Source organism: Desmodus rotundus, chromosome 10, assembly GCF_022682495.2.
Source record: "Desmodus rotundus isolate HL8 chromosome 10, HLdesRot8A.1, whole genome shotgun sequence".
NCBI classification, from domain to species: domain Eukaryota; kingdom Metazoa; phylum Chordata; class Mammalia; order Chiroptera; family Phyllostomidae; genus Desmodus; species Desmodus rotundus.
Genome location: NC_071396.1, coordinates 35942811 through 35963494, shown reverse-complemented (window position 1 = coordinate 35963494; position 20684 = coordinate 35942811). Strand labels below are relative to the sequence as shown.

Sequence of the window (20684 nt, the reverse complement as noted above, 5' to 3'; positions counted from 1 at the left end):
GAGTAAGTGGTTATCAGACAGAGGGATCCCGGGAATCTCCTGGTAACCCAGGATGGGTGGAGAGCAAGGAGGGGGAAGGAGACAAGTGGGGTCCCGGGGTCTCTCTTCCTGCCTGTGAGTGACTGTAAGTGAGAGACTCAGCCTCGCTCAGCCAATGGTTAAATGAGACACAACATGAAGAGCCCCGTTAGTAGACACTGGCCGACGCTGGTGCCTTCCATGCCCACGTCTCTGCTATGACAGACAGTGCAAAGGTGCACGAACCATAGTGTCCGGCAGGCAGAGCCGTGGGACCTCCAGGCCCGAAAAAGCTCTTTGAGAAACAGTTGGCACTTTCAAACTCAGCCCCTAGTGACGAACCCTGGCACTGGGTGCCTACGCAGAGGAAGAGACACCTTTCTGCAATTTCCCAGAAACACTGCATGGGTTGAAGGCACCTGCACCCTCCCAGGGGCCTCTGGGGGATGGGATGACTGCATACCCACAACACAGCAGCAGCAGCAGAACTAGATGCTGCCCTGCAGCTGCCCGGAGGCCAGCCTCTCCCCTCAGGCAGTGGCCCATCCACAGGAAACAAACACGTGGAACAAACCTGCTCCGTGACGGGGATGCCCAGGCATATTTTTAACTGCTAGAAGCTGATGTCTACTAACTATGGAATGCCGGCCCAGTTCCTGATTCGCTTTGTAGGAGTGTCATCTCTCAGGAGGGAGGCATGAGAATGAGGGTCGCTACTATTCCAGACCTCACGCTGAGAGGCAGGACTCTGCGGCAGGCAGGGTGGGAGAGTGAGGAGAACAGACTCCCACAGCACCATCCAGTCCCCTGAGCTGTGAGCTACGGGCCAGCCTCACACTGAGAGGCGTGGCCGATGCCAGAGCCAGCGTGTCTGAGATGATGTCCAACAGAAGAGCCTTCAGAGGGAGGTCTGATCTACACATTCACGCCCCACAGTGCACAGAGGACAGCAGAGGCACAGAGAGGGACCACTCTCAGTGGTGAGGTTTTTGGTTTTTAATGAGCAAATTTTAAAGCAATGAATGAATGAAAGAACAAGGAATGATACAGGCCTACTGCTTGGAGAATACAGTGGCACTACTCAGGGAAAAGAAAGAGAAGGAGGAAAATGACAGGGAAAAGAAAAGGAGAATCATTCTGTTAATTTCCTTCGGTGCAGGGGACAGTTCCACAAGAGAGCAGAAAAACCCAGCAGCAGGAGGGAGGCTGCTACTGAGTAAGATACAGAAGTAGGTCGACGGCTCATGGTCCTCTGTATGCACGGCAGTCCGCAGCCTCGAACACAGAAGACTCACGAAATTTGCTATGAAGAATCAAATAGCCCTGACCAGTGTGGCTGAGTGGGCTGGACACTGTCCTGCAAAGTGAAAGGCTGCCGGTTCGATTCCCAGTCAGAGCACACGCCTGGGTTGCAAGTTTGGCCCCTGGTCAGGATGTGTAAAAGAGGCAACCACACATTGATGTTTCTCTCCCTCTCCTTCTCCCTCCCTTCTCCTGCCAGCAAAAATAAATAAAATAAATAAATAAATAAAATCTTTAATAATAAGAAGAATCAAATAGATAAAAGTCTAAAGGGAAAGAAAGAAAATATTTATGAATAATGTAAAAACAAATGATACACGAGATCACAAAGAAAACCTGAAAACATATTTTTTTGAAAACATATTCTTAAAATTAAAACATGTAGTTTTTATACTTTAACCATAATACAATCAAAGCATAAATTAAAACATACATTTAAACAAAACCAACAACAAATATCCCCACCCCTAGAAAAATTGTAAATATTAACGCACATAATTGCTGGATCAGAGAGGGAAATGCAAATTATACCTACAGATTACTTGGAAAATGATAAAAATGAAAATACCACATAATAAGACAGGATTATTACTGTCTTATTATATATTACTGTCTTACCAGTATTACTGCTAAATTTCACTCAGAGGCAAAATTCACAGTCTTAAATCTTTTTGTCATGAAACAAGAATTCATAAGTTTTCAAGTCTATGTTTGAGAACGTCCACAGTACCAAATTAAGGAAACCAGGAAGAGAAAAATAAAGTTAAAGGCATCAGTTAATAGCAATGTCAAATGTTAATGACTGTTGTGCTTTTTAAGAAATACACGTACGTGTGTATGCGGCACAGGCCACAAGCTGAGGGACAAGACACCAGTGGGGCTGGTTCCAGGCCAAAGCCTCCTCCCCCCTCTGGGAGAACGACTCTGTAGAGAGAAAGGGGCGAAGCAACTTTTACAGGCAAAGGACAACGTAACCTTATGTCTCCACTTACAAAAAGAACTCACCACCGCATCACTTGTAAGAAACAAAAGAAGCCATGAGTTAATTTTTTAAGGATTATGAATTTTGCCTCAGTACAATTTTAGCAATATCGTATTTAAACATCACTGTGCTGGCAATTCCACTTCACCACTGAGCACTTTATTTACTCAGTGAGACTGCACGCTAACCTCACATCCTGTCTTCGGGGCACATCCGGCTCCCGGGACCTCAGCAAAGCAGCGGCCCAGGAAAGTCTGGCAACTACTCTCCACCCCCCACCCCCCAAAATAACCACCACCAGGAAATCTGATGACACTACTCAGTGAGTTGACGTCAGCACTGGGGCCTCAAAGAATAAACAACTTCTCGGTGGCTCTGGATAGGGGATAGGAACTACTGGCATTCTTGTGGCTGTCCTTTGTGTATGAAAATCAGTATCAAACTGACCTAGTGCTTCAGGCCACAGCTCTCTTAATAATATTTACTTCTTACACTAATATTTGGAAGAGAAAAATCATTTTTTAATTAATTTTAATAATGTAGCACTGATTTAATCTTTTAGCTTCAAAAGCAATGGATATTTTTAGGTATTACAGAAACAAACAGCATGCTCATAGGCTGGTACTGGTAATTACACAAGTTGTTGAGTTTAGTCTTTTGGATTTTTAAATATTTATGTATTTATTTAAATTTATTGTTATAAAAAGATTGTAACATTAGGGTATCAGATTAGGATGTCTGTGTATATCTTAATATTTTAAAGTAACTTTTGTAAATATGGCTGACAGAAACATCAACTAAATTATTATTAGAAGCTTTGATGAAACATGTATCAGGTTTCTTTTTTTTCTTTCTTTGCCTAACTGACCTAACATCACTAAGACGTGACTCTATAAGGCAAAGTTACTGGGTTATGAATCTTGATCATCGTATGGGTGGAAGAGGAGACATATATAAACGCAACCGTCTAAAATTCCCACCCCTCCGACCCTCCCCGTCCCTTTGTCTGCCTTGTTTCTTCCTCCGTGGCTCTGTCGCCATTTTCCACACTACTTATTATTTATCTCCTTTATTATCTAGTGGGAGAATGTAAGTTCTATGAAGACAGAAATTTATCTGCTTTATCCACTGCTATATTTCCAATACCCAAAGCAGTGCCTGGCACCCAGCAAGGTGCTCAAAAAATATGTCTGAATGACTGTTCACACAAGAACTAATCTTTTTGAATCACTCCACCTAAAAATTATACTCATACCAGCTTTTACATGAACATGTGTATATAAGACAGAACTCCCAGTTCTCAGAGCGTTTTCATATTCAGAGTATATTTCATACGGAACAGAAAGGAAGGAAGGAATCAGGAATCTTTGAAAAGCCTATGCACTAGGAACCACAAAAGAACATCTCCCTTTTTCCTACATCCCCGTTATTAGAAGCTAGAGTTATGCTGGAGTCAATTTGCATTAATTGTCTACAAACCTAGGGACTGAAGTAAAGACTGGGATCAGATTTTGTCCTGAACGGTACTGTCCCCCCGGCCAATGGCCATCTTCTCTCTCCCTCCTTCCCCTACTCCTGCTCCCCCTCCCTCTCCGGGGAAAGAGTGGTCACTTGACCAAAGGGACACAGCCTGGACAAGAATCAGGGGACCCCAAGTTCTTAGGTGGGAAGAGTCCAAACTAATCCAGCCATGTGTGGGCCACCCACTAGCACATCACGAGCCAGCACAGAGCCAGGTATGGGAGTGCAGAGAACCCGTGCCTGACCCCGGTGCGGGCAGTAGTGGGGGGAACATAAACAACAACAGCGAGGTACAGTTTTAATAGAGAAAGAAAGTGCCTACTATGTATGTGCTAAACACTTTGCTTCCAGTCCTCTGACTAAACAGCTGGTAGGGGGCAATGGTGGGGACAGGACACAATTCCCGAGAATCTAATCCCCATGGTCTTTTCGTGCCCCGTTGGAAAAGACCTAAAATCACCGACCCAGTGATCAACCAGTACTTCGCTGAAATAAGCCCAAGAACATGGAAAGCAGCCTTCCTCCATTTGACGAACCTTTGCTGAGCAGCCACATTGTGTTAAAAGGCTTTCTAGGCAGTGAGCATTCCACAGAGAACAAGGCAGATAACATCCCTCCATAATGGGGGAGACCTGACGGAGAGTCAAGAATCAGAGTTGAGGAAGGCCGCCTAAAGCAGCAATGGAGAAGGCGAGGTCCGAATGAGAAGGGGGGCCAGCCACAAGGAAACAGAGGTAGGAGCGCCAGGCAGAGGGAACGGCTGGTACATAGGACCCACAGCAGGAGTGGAGGGAGCATGGGCAGGAAGTCAAAGGGGGTAGGAGAAGAGGCCGTGGAGAGGCAGGGGCCATGAGGTGCAGAGCTTTCTAAGCCAGGACAAGAAACTTGAGTTTCATTCTGTTTTCAGGAAGAACCACTAAAGAGTTTTATACAAGGAAGTGATATGATGTAATTTTTATTTTTTAAAAAGATCCCTTTGGCTACTTGCGGAGAAGGGACAGTGAGAGCAAGAGAAGAGAGGCAAGGAGGCCAGTAAGGAAGCTTCCAGAGAAGTCCAAGGAAGAGAGGGTGGCAGCTTAGCCTAGCAGTTTCCATGGAGATGAGGAGGCAGCTTTGGGGTGTGCTTTGGAGGCAGAGTGATTAGGGCTTGCTGATGGACAGGACACAACCAAATCCACTGCTCCCCAGACCGGCCGGGGGTTCTGGTGTGCAACTTGCAGTTTCATACCAGTGTTGTGTGGAACTCTGGGGTTCTGCAAGCCATCCTTACAGAAGCTGGGGTCAGTCGGCTTGGTCCTTCCCAGGTCCACCCACAAGATGGCACCAGGACCCACCCTGAGGCAGAGCTTCTAACCACCTCCCGGCCCCTCCCGGGGCAGGCGGAACATTCCACACTCCGTATGTCCTCACCCACTGTCCTTGCCGCTTCTTCTCCCCTCACCTATTCCCAATTTTCCCTTCAGTCCACTTAAACGGCAAACACAAGGAAATTTGAACAGATATTTTAGATTTTATAAAACACAGAAACATGTCACCAACTACAGTCTCTTCTATTGTAAGACAGTTCTGAGGGGGAAATGGAAAAAGAAGCATCTGCGTCTTCCCTGTGTGTGTCCACAGAAGAAACGAGTTACTTATGCAACAGCGACACAGTGGAAAGCTTTGTCTCCATAGAGATTATGACACAACTGATCTAGGCCTTAAATTAGAATATTCCGATCTGAATTGAGAAATGATCTTTTTGTCTAAATGAATGGTGTATTCAGTGTGAGTAAAATCTCCGCACATCTGCTGATATCATTTCCTCTTTACTTTAGTAATAATTACTAATGAGAATACGTCCACTCAAGTCCTAAAAAGGAATTCATGCCCCCAAAATTTAACAAGTGCCTGAAAATATATAGGGAATGACATATTTCTCTACAGGATATACAAAAATATTGTACGCAAAATATTTTAAAATATATTTTTGCTCATTTCGCATCTATTACACTTAAACATTCTCTTGCACTAACTTGTCTGAACCATAAGTCAAAAGGCGGTTCTGTCTCCCTTCTGCATTAGTACTACCTGGATGCAACAGACAAGCTGGGTACTGGGTGGGGGGGATGCATTAAATTATTGATCTGGAGCACAGGAGCACCAGAATGCCAAGTTTCAAAAGGAGCCAAACAGATGACCCACAAATACGGTACACGAAAAGCCCTTCGGGGCTCCACGTTGCCCCAGAGGAGGCAGCCAAGGCTCCAACTGCCCCCACCGCTCAGAACTCCTCAGAAGCACAAGTATCTCACTACTGCACTGTGGCCACCGCCCACTCAGCAGGGCACACTTCTCCTCTAATTCCTCATCTTTCAATGCTCAAGCCTCCACACCTCAGCCTCTGGCCCCAGCCTCCATCTGGATGAGGGGACACACCCAGGTGTTCCCAGGGGGTCCGGGGCCTCTCTGCATCACAGTGGAATCATATTCTGTTTCCCCCACCGAACGTAGCTGCTGAGCTCCGCTCACTTTCATAAAATTTGAACCCAGGAAAGTACAGTGTTGGTAAAGACTGAATGAACCCATTACTAAATAACTGACATCCCCAACACTGCTTCATATTTTGATAATACATCTTCCTAAAGGAAACAGCTAAGAAAAAAGGATACACATCCAAACTGTTAAGAGTAGAATGAAGATTGGCTGGGTTTCCTGATTGGTTTATATTACAAATCATTCTGTTTTTTTTCTCATTTCACTGTGAAATCTTTCCAACAAATGGATATTCCTTCTCATTCTCAAAGGTCTCCAAAGAAATAATGCAATCTCTAATGCTATTGCAGTTGAGTAGATCCTCAATTAACCAAATACTCAAACAAAGTTCTGTGTGATTAGGTTCCTGTCTGTTGTTACTTTGGGCATTTGGCTCCCCAGACCCACTGCCATTTCAACCATGCTTTGTTTAGATTTCACAGAATGTGCCACCTTTGAAAAACTGTTTGCCACATAAGTTGTAACATAAACGAAAGCCAGCATTGGTTTCGAGCACACATGGCTGAATCTGATATGAAGCGTGATGCACAAAAAATTGGGAAGTGTTCTAGTTCAATCAAAGGCACAACTTTCATATAAAAATGTTAAGATGTGACTAGGCAATTTTGTAAAAAAATAAAAAATGTAAGACCAGTAATAAATAAAAGCAAATACCATGTACATTAGTAATAGATTTTGAACGTACATCTATCCATACTTAAAATATCTTTACATATCAAGTGAAATGAAACTCAAATTTTATCATGCTGATTTAATAGTGACAGAAAATTTCCCTGATAAAGAGTAATTAGAAATGGAGAAGGTATCAAACATACATGGCAGCGATAAGAAATAAATCTGAAACATGAAGTCAGAGTTACTCTCAGGAAATTTAATAAAGCAGACCACTTCTGAGAGTGGCTGGTTGCGCTTATTACATGTTAATTTTTCCTGAAGTCCTCAGTAAACCTGCAGCAGAAAGACTTGGGGAAGCCCACAGACACCCTGCATGCTGAACACCTGTCCGAGAAGGACACTGCAGGGCAGGAGGACGCCAGCCACTGGATGTAGGGCCCGCCCTAACCCAGTGTGACCTTATCTAACTACTTACCTCTGCAAAGACTATCTCTCATCATGGTCAACATTCTGAGGTCCCAGGGCACATTGAGTTTGGGAGGATGCCATTTGACCCAGTACACTCATCAAGTGACAAGTACAGCCTCAATTCGATAATTAAAAGTGATCAGTCCATGTCATTTGCATGAAGTTCAAAGCTGCCAACACGAATCTAGAGTATATTTTTTGTGGGGATGGGGTGACTGAGAGAAAACTCAAGGAGGCCTTATAGGGTCCCTGAATGTTCTATTGCTTGAGCTGTGTGCTGGTTCACTGACAACAATTCATCAAGTTGTACACTAATGATTTGTGCATTAACTGCATTAACTTGTAAAAAAGAGTTTGCTTTAAAAAGACACCTTATCAGCACTTCAGTTTTCCTTGGAAGAAAAGACCTCTCTCCCCAGCAGCATACCTTTGGGGAGAGGGGTGGGGGCTGCTGAGGAGAGAGATGGGGGTGGCTTCTCGCTCCCTCCCTTCCTCCCTCACCTGTCCTCTGCTGCGTCCCAGGCAGGGCTCAGAGGAAAGGACCAGAGAGAAGTTCTCACTTAACTGGTACTGCTAAACGATTCCTTACTCTTGGGGACTGATGGGGTTTTAAAGCACTTTTGTGGTTTCTCTGGAGACTCCTGCTGTGACCCTCCCACTACAATTCCCTTCAGACAAGCAGTGCCTCTCTTCCAGCTTTTTCCCAATCCTCCCTCATTTTCCACCCTGGTATGGGCACCACAGCATTTGCATTGGGGGTCCCTTCAGCCTGGCGGGCTCACATCTAGGGCAGGAACCTTTAAGAAGGACCCCGGGTTAGCACGCTACCTAGATCCAGCACCTGCCCAAGGCCAAGCTGTGCTCCCAGCTCTGCTCTCCAAGCACTAGCACTTCACTTAGTGGGATGGGAGGTTGACATGTTCGGGTTCAAGCCCAAAAGGTTTTCAAGTAAGGTGGCTCTACTTGCCTGACACGAGGATTTTGTCCTTTAATTTGTCCCCATTTTCCTTATAGGGAACTCCAAGAAAGCATCTCTGTTCGCTGCCCAGATGTATTATACCAAGAACAGGAGTCTGGATGGAGGCGGAATGAAGAACCAATGGGAAGCAGGAGGGAGAAAAGGAATGCAATAGCTGACTGCTGGCAAAGCAGCACCCACAGAAGTAGAGAGTGTGGATGGCTGCCAGGCTGGACCAGGAGGAGACCCTGAGGAAGGCAGCATGGCCTCCAATTCTCCTTCCCAGTGGCAGGGTTGATATTCCTGCTGCAAGGCATGGGTTTTCGATCTGGTCCCACCCATCCTACACTCTATTAATAAGTGCCCTGCCCTGGCCTGCTGCGGCTCTGTTGGTTGGAGCATTGTCCGTAAACCACAGGGTGCGGGGTTCAATTCCTGGTCAGGGCACATGCCGAGGCTGCAGGTTCAGTCCCTGGTAGGAGCGGCAACTGATGGATGTTTCTGTCTCCCTCTCCCTATCTCTCTCAAGTCAATAAGCATGTCCTCGGGTGAGGATTTAAAAAAAAAAAAAAAAAGTGCTCTACTAGGCCTGTTTTTGGTACAGTTAGCATCCAACCTCAAATAATCGAGTTCAAGATTTGGGAAGCTGGCATTAGAGACTGCTAGATGTCGCTGAAACCAGCACCCCCGTGTGCACTGCTGTGGGTTGTGTGTGCGCGCCGCCAGTTCCATGCAAGCAGGCACTAAGCAACACACATGGCTTTGGTCCTGAGGGTGAAACGGCAGCATTAGACACACACAGTGAGGGGCCACCTGTTATGCTACTTCAGCCTAAGGGACCGTTCACGTATTCCAGGAGCTTGCAAAAAAAAAAAAAAAAAAAAAAAAAAAAAGTCATATTTTCCTGGTCCCCAGTAATAGCTCAAAAAATAATTTAGCCTTTCCCTTTTTGGCTTCATTTAGTTATTTCTTAGTTTTGGATTTTTAATTCCTTCAAAGGAATGAGGCTAATCACCTACACGAGACACTCAGTACCCTCACTGTGGTAGGCTGAGTTTAAAAAAAAAAATCGGTTTAGAGTGAACACCCAGAAAGCACGCGGCGCTCCTGCTGAGCCCGGTGCCTTTGCTCCTCTTTACGGAACGGTGTCCGTGGAGGGCGTGGCTTGGCCTTTTGGTGACCAGCTGGTGGGGGCCATTTTCCAACCTGCAATTCCCACTCATGTTTATTGATAGGACAGATATTGGCCTTAGTTCTACCAATTATTTTGGTTACCCTTTGTGGAGTTTGTTTTCCTTTTTGTATATATTTTGATATTTAATATGGTTTATATTTTTACCTAGTAGTTACTGTAGTAATCTGTAAACCTTTCTTTCTTTAGATAGTATTTACTTAATCCCCTATGAGAAATGATGAAATTAAGATATTTTCTTCTCCTGCACCTTCCCTCCACTATCCAGTTTTAGTCTGTCACATTATCTCTTCCTGTTTGACTCTGTATGCGTAAATGTATCTACAACTAAGTTTGTCTGTTAGCTTTAAATGACACCCTTTGAACACTAGCTGTTAAAGACGAGGGAAGGGCATTCTTACTTTACCTCCCATCTCCTTTCCCCTTCTCCTCTACAATTCAGTTAGATAATTTTGCTCTGTCAGGTCACATAACCTCTCCAGTCTGTTCTATTGCATAATCTCCAAATTCATTTTAACCTGCAGTTAAACAGATCCAACACTCAGAGCTTTTGCGGTAGGTTTTTCCACTTATCTGGGTGGACTGAAGTTTGTCTTTGACTAGATTCTTCAAGAAGGGGTCATAGAGAAATATTCTCTCAAATTATTACATTTAAAAACTTGTCTTTTTAAAAAAAATTTAACTGACTGCCCTGGCCAGTGTGGCTCAGTTTGCTGGGGTTCGATTTCTGGTCAGGGCGCGTACCAAGGGCGCAGGTTCATGCTCGGGTCCGGGCGTGGATGGGAGGCAGTCAGTCAGTGTTTCTCTCTTGCTTCCTCTCTCCCTCTCTCTCTCTCTAAAAGCAATGAAAAATAAATGTTCTCGGTGACAATAAAAATAAATTTTTAAACATCATTGCCTATAAAATCCTTGGGTCAAACTTACTCTTCTAAAGGATTTGTTAGTGTTCTTCTGTGCTGACGATATGAAGCAGCCAAAATTTGTCCTTTTATAAGTAAGTTCATCTTTTAGCCTGTCTTTCAAAAAATTCTTTACATTTGAAGTCCAATAGCTTTACTGGGATATGTTACAAGGTTCTATGTTAGTTTTCCCTGAGTACAGTGTGTCCTTTCAAACTGTAGATTCAAGGTCTCTGATTACTGGAAACTTTTCTTGATTTATACCTTTAAAGTGTTTGTTTTCTCTATTACTTGTACCCTTCTTTAGGGAATTTTTGTACTTTTTGTTTATATCTAGCATTCTCTCTCTAACCCTTTTTAACTATTTCTGTTTCATTTGGCTCACTTCATCCCTGTTTTCGAAACATGTCTTGTTTCACTTTTAACTTCACCATCATTTCCTTGACAGTTTTCATTTGTTCCAGAACGCGGGCTTCCTTTCCTATCGGCTTGTCATCTCTTCCCTGACCTCCAATATTTCTGGTTTGTGCTCCAGTTCTTTATAGGGGTGGACCATGTTTTTTAATTTGTGAAATGTTTGGTCATAATTTTCATTTGTTCTGTGCCAGTATTTTTCTAATGAGTGTTGTTCATCATCTTCTGGTTTTTTCATGTTTCTTCATCATTTTTTCTTATTATTATGTTTGACTAAATCCTGAATGGGTCTATTTTTTGACTACTCACTGTTGAAGGCAGTTTTTCCTGTGCCAGTTACTTGAAGATTCTTTTGGGAGAAGAGGCCCGTCATGTTCAGGGAAGAGGAATGCTCTTCCTTTCTCCAGCAGGGCTGTGTACATGCGCACGGGGACAAAGATATCCTTTAGCTTCTCTCTCCCCAGCCTCAAGCAACAGGCAGCTGTGGGGCTGGTGCCAATGTGGAGTCTTCTTCCTGCCACCACAGGTCAACTGCTCCCTACAAATGTCACTCGTATGCGTCCTCATTCAATCCAGCCTCCTCTGCTTCTTGGTCTCAAACTGGATCCTGCGAAGCTCCTAGCACCAGCTCGTGCACTCACTGCCACTACTTCAAACAAGATATTTTGGATTTGAAGCCCAGGGTGTATCTCTCACCTCGGAAAATGTGATTTGCTGGTCGTTTGTTTCTTTCCCCAAGACCTGTGGCTGCAAGTGATTTCTGTCCACTTCCTCCCATACTCCTAATTCAGTCTTTCAAAACCCCTTTCCACTTACTCTCTGGTTTGGGGTTTCAGATACCTAATTTCTTCAGATATAAAGTTTACACTTCTGTTTATTTTTCTCCTAGGTGCCTGGGATAATTTTCCAGGGCAGGATGGAGCTTACCATGTTCAAATCTTAAGTTCTACCCTTTTTCCTCCAAAAAGAAAACAACTATATAATTTCTTTGAATATAAAGTAACACATGGTAATTCCAAAATCCAGACGGCACAGAAAGGGTGCAGAAGATAAAAGTCAAATGCTATTACCTGAAATTTCATTAACCTAAAGTAATTCCTGTTTAACATATGAGCACATTTCCTGATGGGTATAAATCAGTCTTTTCCCATTTTTTTTCACTTAAAACTGAGTACTTTATTGGAAATACAGATCTAAATTATAATTTTAATAGCTACACAATATTCACGATAGCTTCCTTTTTACCTAAAGTACGATGAGACACTGAAATATTTAGATTTTAAAATAAACAATCTCATAAACCAGAAATCATGCCCTTTAAAAGATCAAATAAATTTTCCTCACTTTAGTTTCCCTGTAAAAACAGAGAAAATGAGGATTTATTCCACTGGCTTTTACACATCAAACACCCAGACCTAGCTAGGTCTTTCCTTTTTGAAAGTTACTGTTTCCAGGACCTTTGTTCTTTGTATAATACAGACACTGTTTTCCTGGTTTTTCATTTACAAGACAGAGAAAATCCAAACCACCTAATTATCCCAGTCTTATCCCCAGAACGGACAATCTCTGCAAGTCATTAACTAGGAAGACAGTCAGGAGGATCACAGACTGCTTCTTTTAAAGCCCGAGCTAGGCTAGTACTAGGGTGTCAAACCTAGTACTAGGGAGGGAGTTTACGGTACTGCGTGCAGTGTGTGAGTGCTCATTAAACTGTGCTTTCTAATCTATTTCCAAAATTAATAGACACTGAGAGCTGTAGAAACACTTAACCCCAAAGCTGTCTGTAGCTGCGAAGTAAAGAGGGAAAACATTCAGCTCCTTCGTTCAGCAGACCAGACAGACAACAATTTGTTTCCACAAAACATCCCCCACACGAATGCGCAAACTCCAGATGGCAGAGAGTGGCAGGCTCCAGGGTAGAATGACTGTAAGTAAAATGTATCCACAAAACTAAAATGTATCCACTATTCTGACAAGTATGTGAAGGTAAGAAGCCTGTAAGCTAGGATACACCCCTTACGAAACTGGGTAACCTTGGATTCAGCAATAAGCACTCAGGCACAAGAAGAACTGGAGCTGGAGAAGGCCAGCAATCAGCCATTAGTGATGTATTAACAGTAATCGAGCCACCACCACCAATAGCATGTAACACTTGGGTATTTACTACGTACCTGGGAGCATCTGACAACCCTCACACCAACTGTATAAAGTAGAAACTGTCATTATTCTTCCTCATTACAGATCTGAAAATAGAACTCTGCGAGGTTAATCTACTTGTCAGTCACACAGCCAGGACGTGGGGGTGTGGAACGTGCATTCAGGGCTGTGTGATTCTTGAGGCCCACACTTGTCACTGCACGTATCGCCTCATGTGCTACACGGTCACGGGAACGCAGAAGAGGACAGTGGTTTCGACGGAGGGAAGCAGGGAAGGTGGGAATCAGGCTGGCTCTGGGAAGGCAGGTGGGACTTGGGTAGGAAAGAGGCAGAGAAAGGTCCATGGAGCCGAAGCACACAGGAGAAGAGAGTGGAAACTGAGTCTTTGACAGCCCCACAGATGAGGCCGATTACACCCCCTCCCCTCAAAACTATCTGGCACAAGAACTGGAAAACAAGGACCAGGAGAGACACAGATAGAAAGTCCAGTCCCGTCTGCCTTTGTGTGGGTGGAGGTGAGTCACCACTCTAGGCCTCAGTCTAGGTGCTGAATAAGAAATGCAATGGGTCTGATGGGAGGTGGGGTGGCGGGGAGGGGATGGGGGGAAAATGGAGACAACTATACTTGAAAAACAATAAAAAAAGTTTCACGGTCACTTTAAAAAAAGAAAGAAATATAATGGTGCCCCCCCCAAAATATCACAGACCAATATCCCTGATGAGCATGAATGCAAAAATCCCCAACAAAATACCAGCAAACCGAATTCAGCAATACATTACATTACAGAGATCATACACTGTGACCAAGTAGACTTATGCCTGGAATGCAAGGTTTGTTCAATATCCACAAATCCATTAACATGATATACCATGTAAACAAAACGAAGAATAAAAATCACATGCTATTACAGATGCAGAAAAGGCATTTCACAAAATTCAGCATCCATTTACAATTTTTTTAAGGAAAAAAAAAACCTCTCAGCAAAGTGGGAAATAGAGGGAATACACTTCAACATAATAGGCCATCTATGACAAACCCACAGCCAACATCATAGCCAACAGTGAAAAGCTGAAGGTGTCTTCTTTAGGACTAGGAACAAGATAAGGATGCCCCCTCACCACTTTCATCCAACAGAGTGTTGGAAATCCTGGCCACAGCAATCAGAAAGCAAAAAGAAATAAAAGGCATCCAAACTGGAAAAGTAGTATAACTGTCATTATTTGCAGATGACATATACTATATAGAGAGAAGCCTAAAGATTCCACCAAAAAACCCCATTATAACTAATAAATAAATTAAGTATAACAGCAGGATATGAAATTAATATTCAAAGATTACATTTTTAAATGTTATTTTTACTGTCTTTTCCCATTACCATGTGCCCCCCTTACACCCCTTCCCCCTGCAATCAGCACACGGTCATCCACGTGGCTGCATTCTCACAGCCCGATGATGGACTATCAGAGACAGAAATTAGAAAAACAATCCCATTTACAATTGCATCGAAAAGAATAAAATACCTAGGGATAATTTTAACCAAGGAGGTAAAGGATCTCTACCTGGGAAAGTATAAGACACTGAAGAAGATATTCTACAAGTAAGTGGAAGCATACACCAGGCACACAGATAGAAGAACTGGCATGATTAAACCGGCTGCACTGCCCACAGCAACCTACAGACTCAGTGCATTCCCCATCAAAATACCAATGGCCTTTGTCACAGGAGAACGAATAGTCCTAAAATTTATATGGGAACCAAACAGCCCCGAATAGCCACAGCAATCTCGAAAAAGAAGAAGGAAGTTTGAGGTCACACTACATGATACTATAAGGCCACAGTAATCAATGCAGCTTGGTACTGGCATACACACACACACACACACACACACACACACACACACACACACAGATCAATGGAACAGAACAGAGCGCCCAGGAACAAACCCATGTTTACACAGTCAATTAATCTATGACAAAGAAGGCAAAAACATAACTAGGATAAAGACAGCTTCTTTGATAACTGCTGTTGGGAAAACTGGACAAATATATTAAAAAATGAGACTAGACCACTTTCTTAACACCATATAAAAGAATATATTCGAAAATCAATTAAAGACTTGAATGCAAGACCCAAAGCCTCAAAACTCCTAGAAGAAAACATGTAGTAAACCCTCTGATAATGCTCTCAGTAATATTTTTTTGCATCTGTCTTCTTGGGCAAGGGTAGCAAAAGAAAAAATAAAAAAAATAGGACTATATCAAACTAAAAATGTTTTGCACAGCAAAGGAAACATCAGTAAAATGAAATGACAACCTACTGAATGAAAGAAGATATTAGCCAGCATACATCCGATAATGGGTTAATATCCAAAACACATAAGGAATTCATACAACACCAAAAAAAAAAAAATTCCAGCCCTCACTGGTGTGGTTCAGTGGACTAAGCCCCGGACTGCGAAGCAAAGGGTCGCCAGTTCAATTCCCAGTCAGGGCACATGCGTGGTTTGCAGACCAGGTCCCAAGTAGAGGGTGTGAGAGAGGCAACCATACACTGATGTTTTTCTCCCTCTCTTTCCCCCTCCCTTCCCCTCTCTCTAAAAATAAAATCTTTTAAAAAATCCAGTTAAAAAATGGGCAGACGACCTGGATAGACATTTCTCCAAAGAGGACAAACAGATGGCCGACAGACATAAAAAATGTTCCACGTCATTAATCAACAAGGAATTGCAGATTAAAACCACAGTGAGTTTTCACCTTGCACCAGTCAGAAAGGCCACCATCAATAAACAAACAACAACAGGTGTTGGTGGGGATGAGGAGAAAAGGAAAGCCTGGTGTCCTGTTGGTGAGATTGTAAATTGGTACATCCACTATGGAAAACAGTATGGAAATCCCTCAAAAAATTAAAAATAGAACAAATAGAACTACCACATGAACTACCAGCAATTCCACTTCTGGGCATTTATCCAAAGAAATCCAAAATGCTAATTCAAAAAGATATATGCAATGCTGTGTTCACAGAAGAATTATTTACAATAACCAGGATATGAAAGCAATCTAAGTGTGCATCGATGGATGAATGGATAAGAAAGATAGTGTGTGTGTGTGTGTATGTGTAATATTACTCAGCCATAAAAAGCATGAAGTTTTGCCACTTGTAACAACATGGATGGACCTAGAGGGAGTTATTCTACGTGAAATACTGGTCAGTCTGACAGAGAAAGACATACCGTATTATTTCACTTATACGTGGAATCCAAAAAACACAATAACGGAACAAACATCATTCACAGAGACAGAACAAACTGATGGTTGTCGGATGGAGGGAGGGTTGTGGAACTGGGTAAAAAAGATGAAGGGGTTAAGAAGTAGACATTGGCAGCTATAAAAAACAGTCAAGGGGATATAAAGTACAGCACAAGGAATATAATCAATGATATTGTAATAACTCCGTATGGTGCCCCATGGGTACTAAACTTATTGGGGTGATAACTCTGTAAGTTATATGATTATATAATCATGTCTAATCAATATGTGGTACAGCTGAGATGAATATAACATTGTATGTCAACTATAATTTAAAAATAAAAAATATATTTTTAAAAAGAAATGTAATGAGCTCTCAGGTTCTGGTTTAGGGAACATAACAATGTCATACCCTTGTAATTTATAATCTTTTAATATGTACAGATTCCTATGGTATAATAATAAATCTATAATATGTATAGATTTCTAAGGAGGATATAAAGTAGCTGTTCAATCAGCAGGTTTGGATGTGAAACTGTCCTTTGTTCATGCATTTCAACAAACATGTATAGAGCATGTTTTATGCACTCAACCTATAATGAGCGCTGAAGTTATAGAAATAAAAATATGCATCCTATCTTATGGGAGCTAAACATCGGAGAATAGAAAATACTCGCAAATAATTACAACACTTTGTGAATGTTTAACAATAGAGTCTTGTACAGAGTATGACTGAGACGTGACTGATTAACTCTCTGCCAAAAGGGGCAGGAGGTCAGGAACCAGCTAAGGTCTCAGAAGAGCGACGCCTTCTGAGGCAAATCTCAGAGGAGGAGCAGGCCTCTGCCGGGTTAGGAGGGGGAAGGAGCGTTCCAGGAAGAGAAAACACTACATGCAAAGGCAGGTACGAAACCCCATGGGATACTCACAAAGTGCAGATGGCTCAGCGTGGCTGAGACGAAGATTCCACGGATGAGGCTGCAGAGGGGGCAGGGGCAGGTGACAGAGAACCCAGCTCACCAGCAGGTCTCAGCAGTTAACAGTGCCGCAGTCAAGTAACCTGGTACAAATGCCAGGTTACAACAGTAAAACAGGCAACACACGCCAGCTGCTAGTAGGCTAGAGCTGCACCACAAAATAAATAAATAAATAAATAGATAGATAGATAGATAGATAGATAAAATAAAAATAAAAATTCAAGAAGGAATAAAAGGATTAAGTGGAAATAAAGTACTGTATATTTGGTTACAAAATGATGACAGAAGACAAGGTACAATGGACCTGGCCTGCAACCCAGGCATGTGCCCTGACTGGGAATCGAACCAGTGAACCTTTGGTTCACAGGACAGTGTTCAATCCACTGAGCCCACCAGAAAGTAACTTTTAATGGAAAGTCTGGTCATTAAAAAAATAAGTCCTGGCTCGAAGTATCCTACTACCTACGGTTAAAATAAGAAAACTGACTAAATATGTTCGTTATTGTTAACAGAAATTTTCAAGGCTGTACTGCCTAAGTGAAATACCGGAATTCTGTCCTCTCCAGAGAATTCTGTGTGGTCTTCAGCTTGAAGAACATTTTTATTCTCCAACTCTCTCCTGAGAAACTACTTTCTGTTGCTACCAGTCCTTCTCAGCAGACTACAGCTTAACCCAGTATTTACTGTGCCCTGAACATGGGCAATGAAACATGCTGCCTGCAAGAGAAGATTAAAAACAAGATGCAGTGCTTAACGCTCTCAACAAGATCACACTAACTGGAGAGGACAACGGGGGCAGCTTCACCCCACTGGCAGGTGCAACGGAGGGGCCAGGTAGGAAGTGGCATTGGAGACGGGCCTTGAGGCGCAGGCAGACTTTGAGAGGCAAAAAAAGGCAAAGAGGAGGTTATAACCCAAATACAGACCACGAGTAAGCAAGCACGGAATGACTGTTTTCCCTATAAATTGTCAAATCCTACGAGGAACAGACTAACACTTTCAGTGGGAAGGTAAACTGGTATGTGTGTAAAGAATAATTTTACAGTATATGCACCAAGTTTATTTAAATGTTTATGCTGTTTGATTTAGCAATTCAAGTTATACACATATCTCATTAAAAGGCATGATATTTTGCAGCATGTGCATATACTGCCTACTCAAAAAGAGGTTTAGGAAAAGTTTAAGAAATATCAGGGAGAGGAGGAAAAAATTTAGTCATATAATCATATATGTTCCCCACAACATTGTTTATAGTAGCCCAATGCTGTCCCCACGCAGTCTGATACTATCTCCACGCAATGTATGTGACAACGTGTTTACAGTGGTAGAGGTACATTAACTGACATGGAGTGTGTTCCCTAAGCTTTAGCAGCTTTCAGAACAATGTACTGCAAGAGACCATCATTTATTTTTTTAATGTGTTTACAGCCACAGAAAGTATGCAACCAAAAAATCAACAATTTTCTCTAAGTGGTGAAATAGCAGATGCTTTTTATTTTACGTTTGCTTATCTGTCTTTTCTAGTTTGCTAGAGTGAACATATCTCATTTCATATTAAAAAGTAAAGACATGAAGCTATGCAAATTTTCTAAGATATCTAAGTAAAAGTCCAGTTACTATAGCACAAATTGTTGTGCGATGTGACATTCTGTAAGGTGACAGTGCTCAGTCGCCCCTGCACATGTCCTCGGAAGGGCAGACATAAGCGCAGAGGAAGGGGAGGCAGGCGGGCTGCTGGAGCCGAGCTCAGTCTCAGTGCTTCACTCGGGTTCCAGCCCGGACAGTGTGCCACCTCTCCTGGAACATGCCCTCCCCGGAGAGGGAGGCTGCCCCTCTGCGATGGAGTGGCCTTCAGCCTCCTGACCCTTCCACGCACATCTGCAAAGAGAAGTTACATCCTCTTCCTTTCCTATCTGCTCACTACTCTCTTAGGGACATTGGCAAATATTAGATTGAAATTTGGGAGGTCTGGCTGCCAGTCCACACCACAGCTCATGCTAAAGGGCCGTGGCTCTATAGTGGGGCCTTGCAGTTCTCCTGCTGGGCGACGACAACAGGTCCAAAAAAGGAGAGACCTTTCTCCGGTCCTTGCAGGTAAAGGACAACCAAGTCCTTAGGTTTTCGTCTGTACAAGTGACTAAGAACCACGTCATAGTAACCTATTCGCAGAGACAGGGCTGGCAGCACTGATCTACAAAGTTTGGTGTTCATGAACCAAATCAGATGTTACTACAGGTAGGCACTGTTTTAAAAAAAGACTTGTAGTGCACAGCAAGGAAAACACGTTATGCCACGAACCAGATCTGGTACACAGAAACATGTAGCTAAAACACAAGTTTCATAACACTTATTTTTACTGCATAGGAGGCACTCTGCTGTTTTAGGTTCTATCTCATTTAAAAGTCACCTAGCGTAGCGTTAGAAGTGAAGACACTTCTCTCACTGAGCGCCTGTGTCCCTTCCCCTTGAACTTGGGCAGGCTTGTGCCTGCTTCAGCCAACGGGGAACCTTGCTCTCTAGACACTCCCTTTAGGATATCCCTGTCTGGGAACCCTGGCACCACACTGCGAGATGTCCAAACCACACAGGGAGGCGCTCAGTCAACACCACAGCTGACCCCACCGGTCTTCAGGGTCACTCCCTGCCATCCAAGGGCCCCACATCACGTAACAGAGATGAGCCACTCCCTATCAGACCCTGTCCAAATCCCTGGTCCAGAATCCACGAGCATGATAAAGTGGTTGGTGTTTAGTGTGGGTGGTGAGTCACATGGCAGTAACTGGGACAACGGTGCTGGGCACAACCCGCAGCACTGATGTCATGACCCATGGTGAGCAGTGTGACAAAGCCAGGCCCAGAGGACACTGGTTCAATACCTGCAGCCTGGCATCCAACCCAGCTCCCGCTGAGCCTGCGTGTGGTCAGGTTGAACTTTTTGTAACTGGGAATGGACAGGACCGGTGGAGAGGTGTGAGGCAGGCGGCAAGGGGTGTGGCCCAGATAAACGGCCAGCATTGAAAAGGCTTGAGACTCACCAGGGCCAAACTCTGAAGTACAAAGGCTGGTCACATCGTTCTGGTCTGAGTCTTAGGGCAGTCCCAGCTTCCTAAGGATGGCCTGGTGCCCCTGGATATCTGTCAAAACAGATATTTAAGCTGCCCATGCCCCACAAAAAGATTTCAGCCTGAAGGCTGCCTATTAACTCCTACCCACCTTCAATGTTGCCAGCCATGCCAAGAGTTTCAAACTTTTCTGTTAATGAATAACTTTCATCTAAATATAAAACTTAGATAGATCTGTTAAGGAGTAGCAGGTTCTTTTTTTTTTTTTTTTTTTAAATGGGAGAGTAAGAAGCACTTCTGGTGGATGGAGACTGCCCAGCAGGCCTGGGGCCAGAGAC

General features: G+C 43.3%; 1 protein-coding gene across 5 annotated transcripts in view; it reads right to left on the bottom strand.

The window, feature by feature from the left end:
• Window positions 1-20684, bottom strand: part of PDE8A (phosphodiesterase 8A) — a 96154-nt gene that overhangs the window by 39472 nt on the left and 35998 nt on the right. The window lies entirely within an intron of this gene.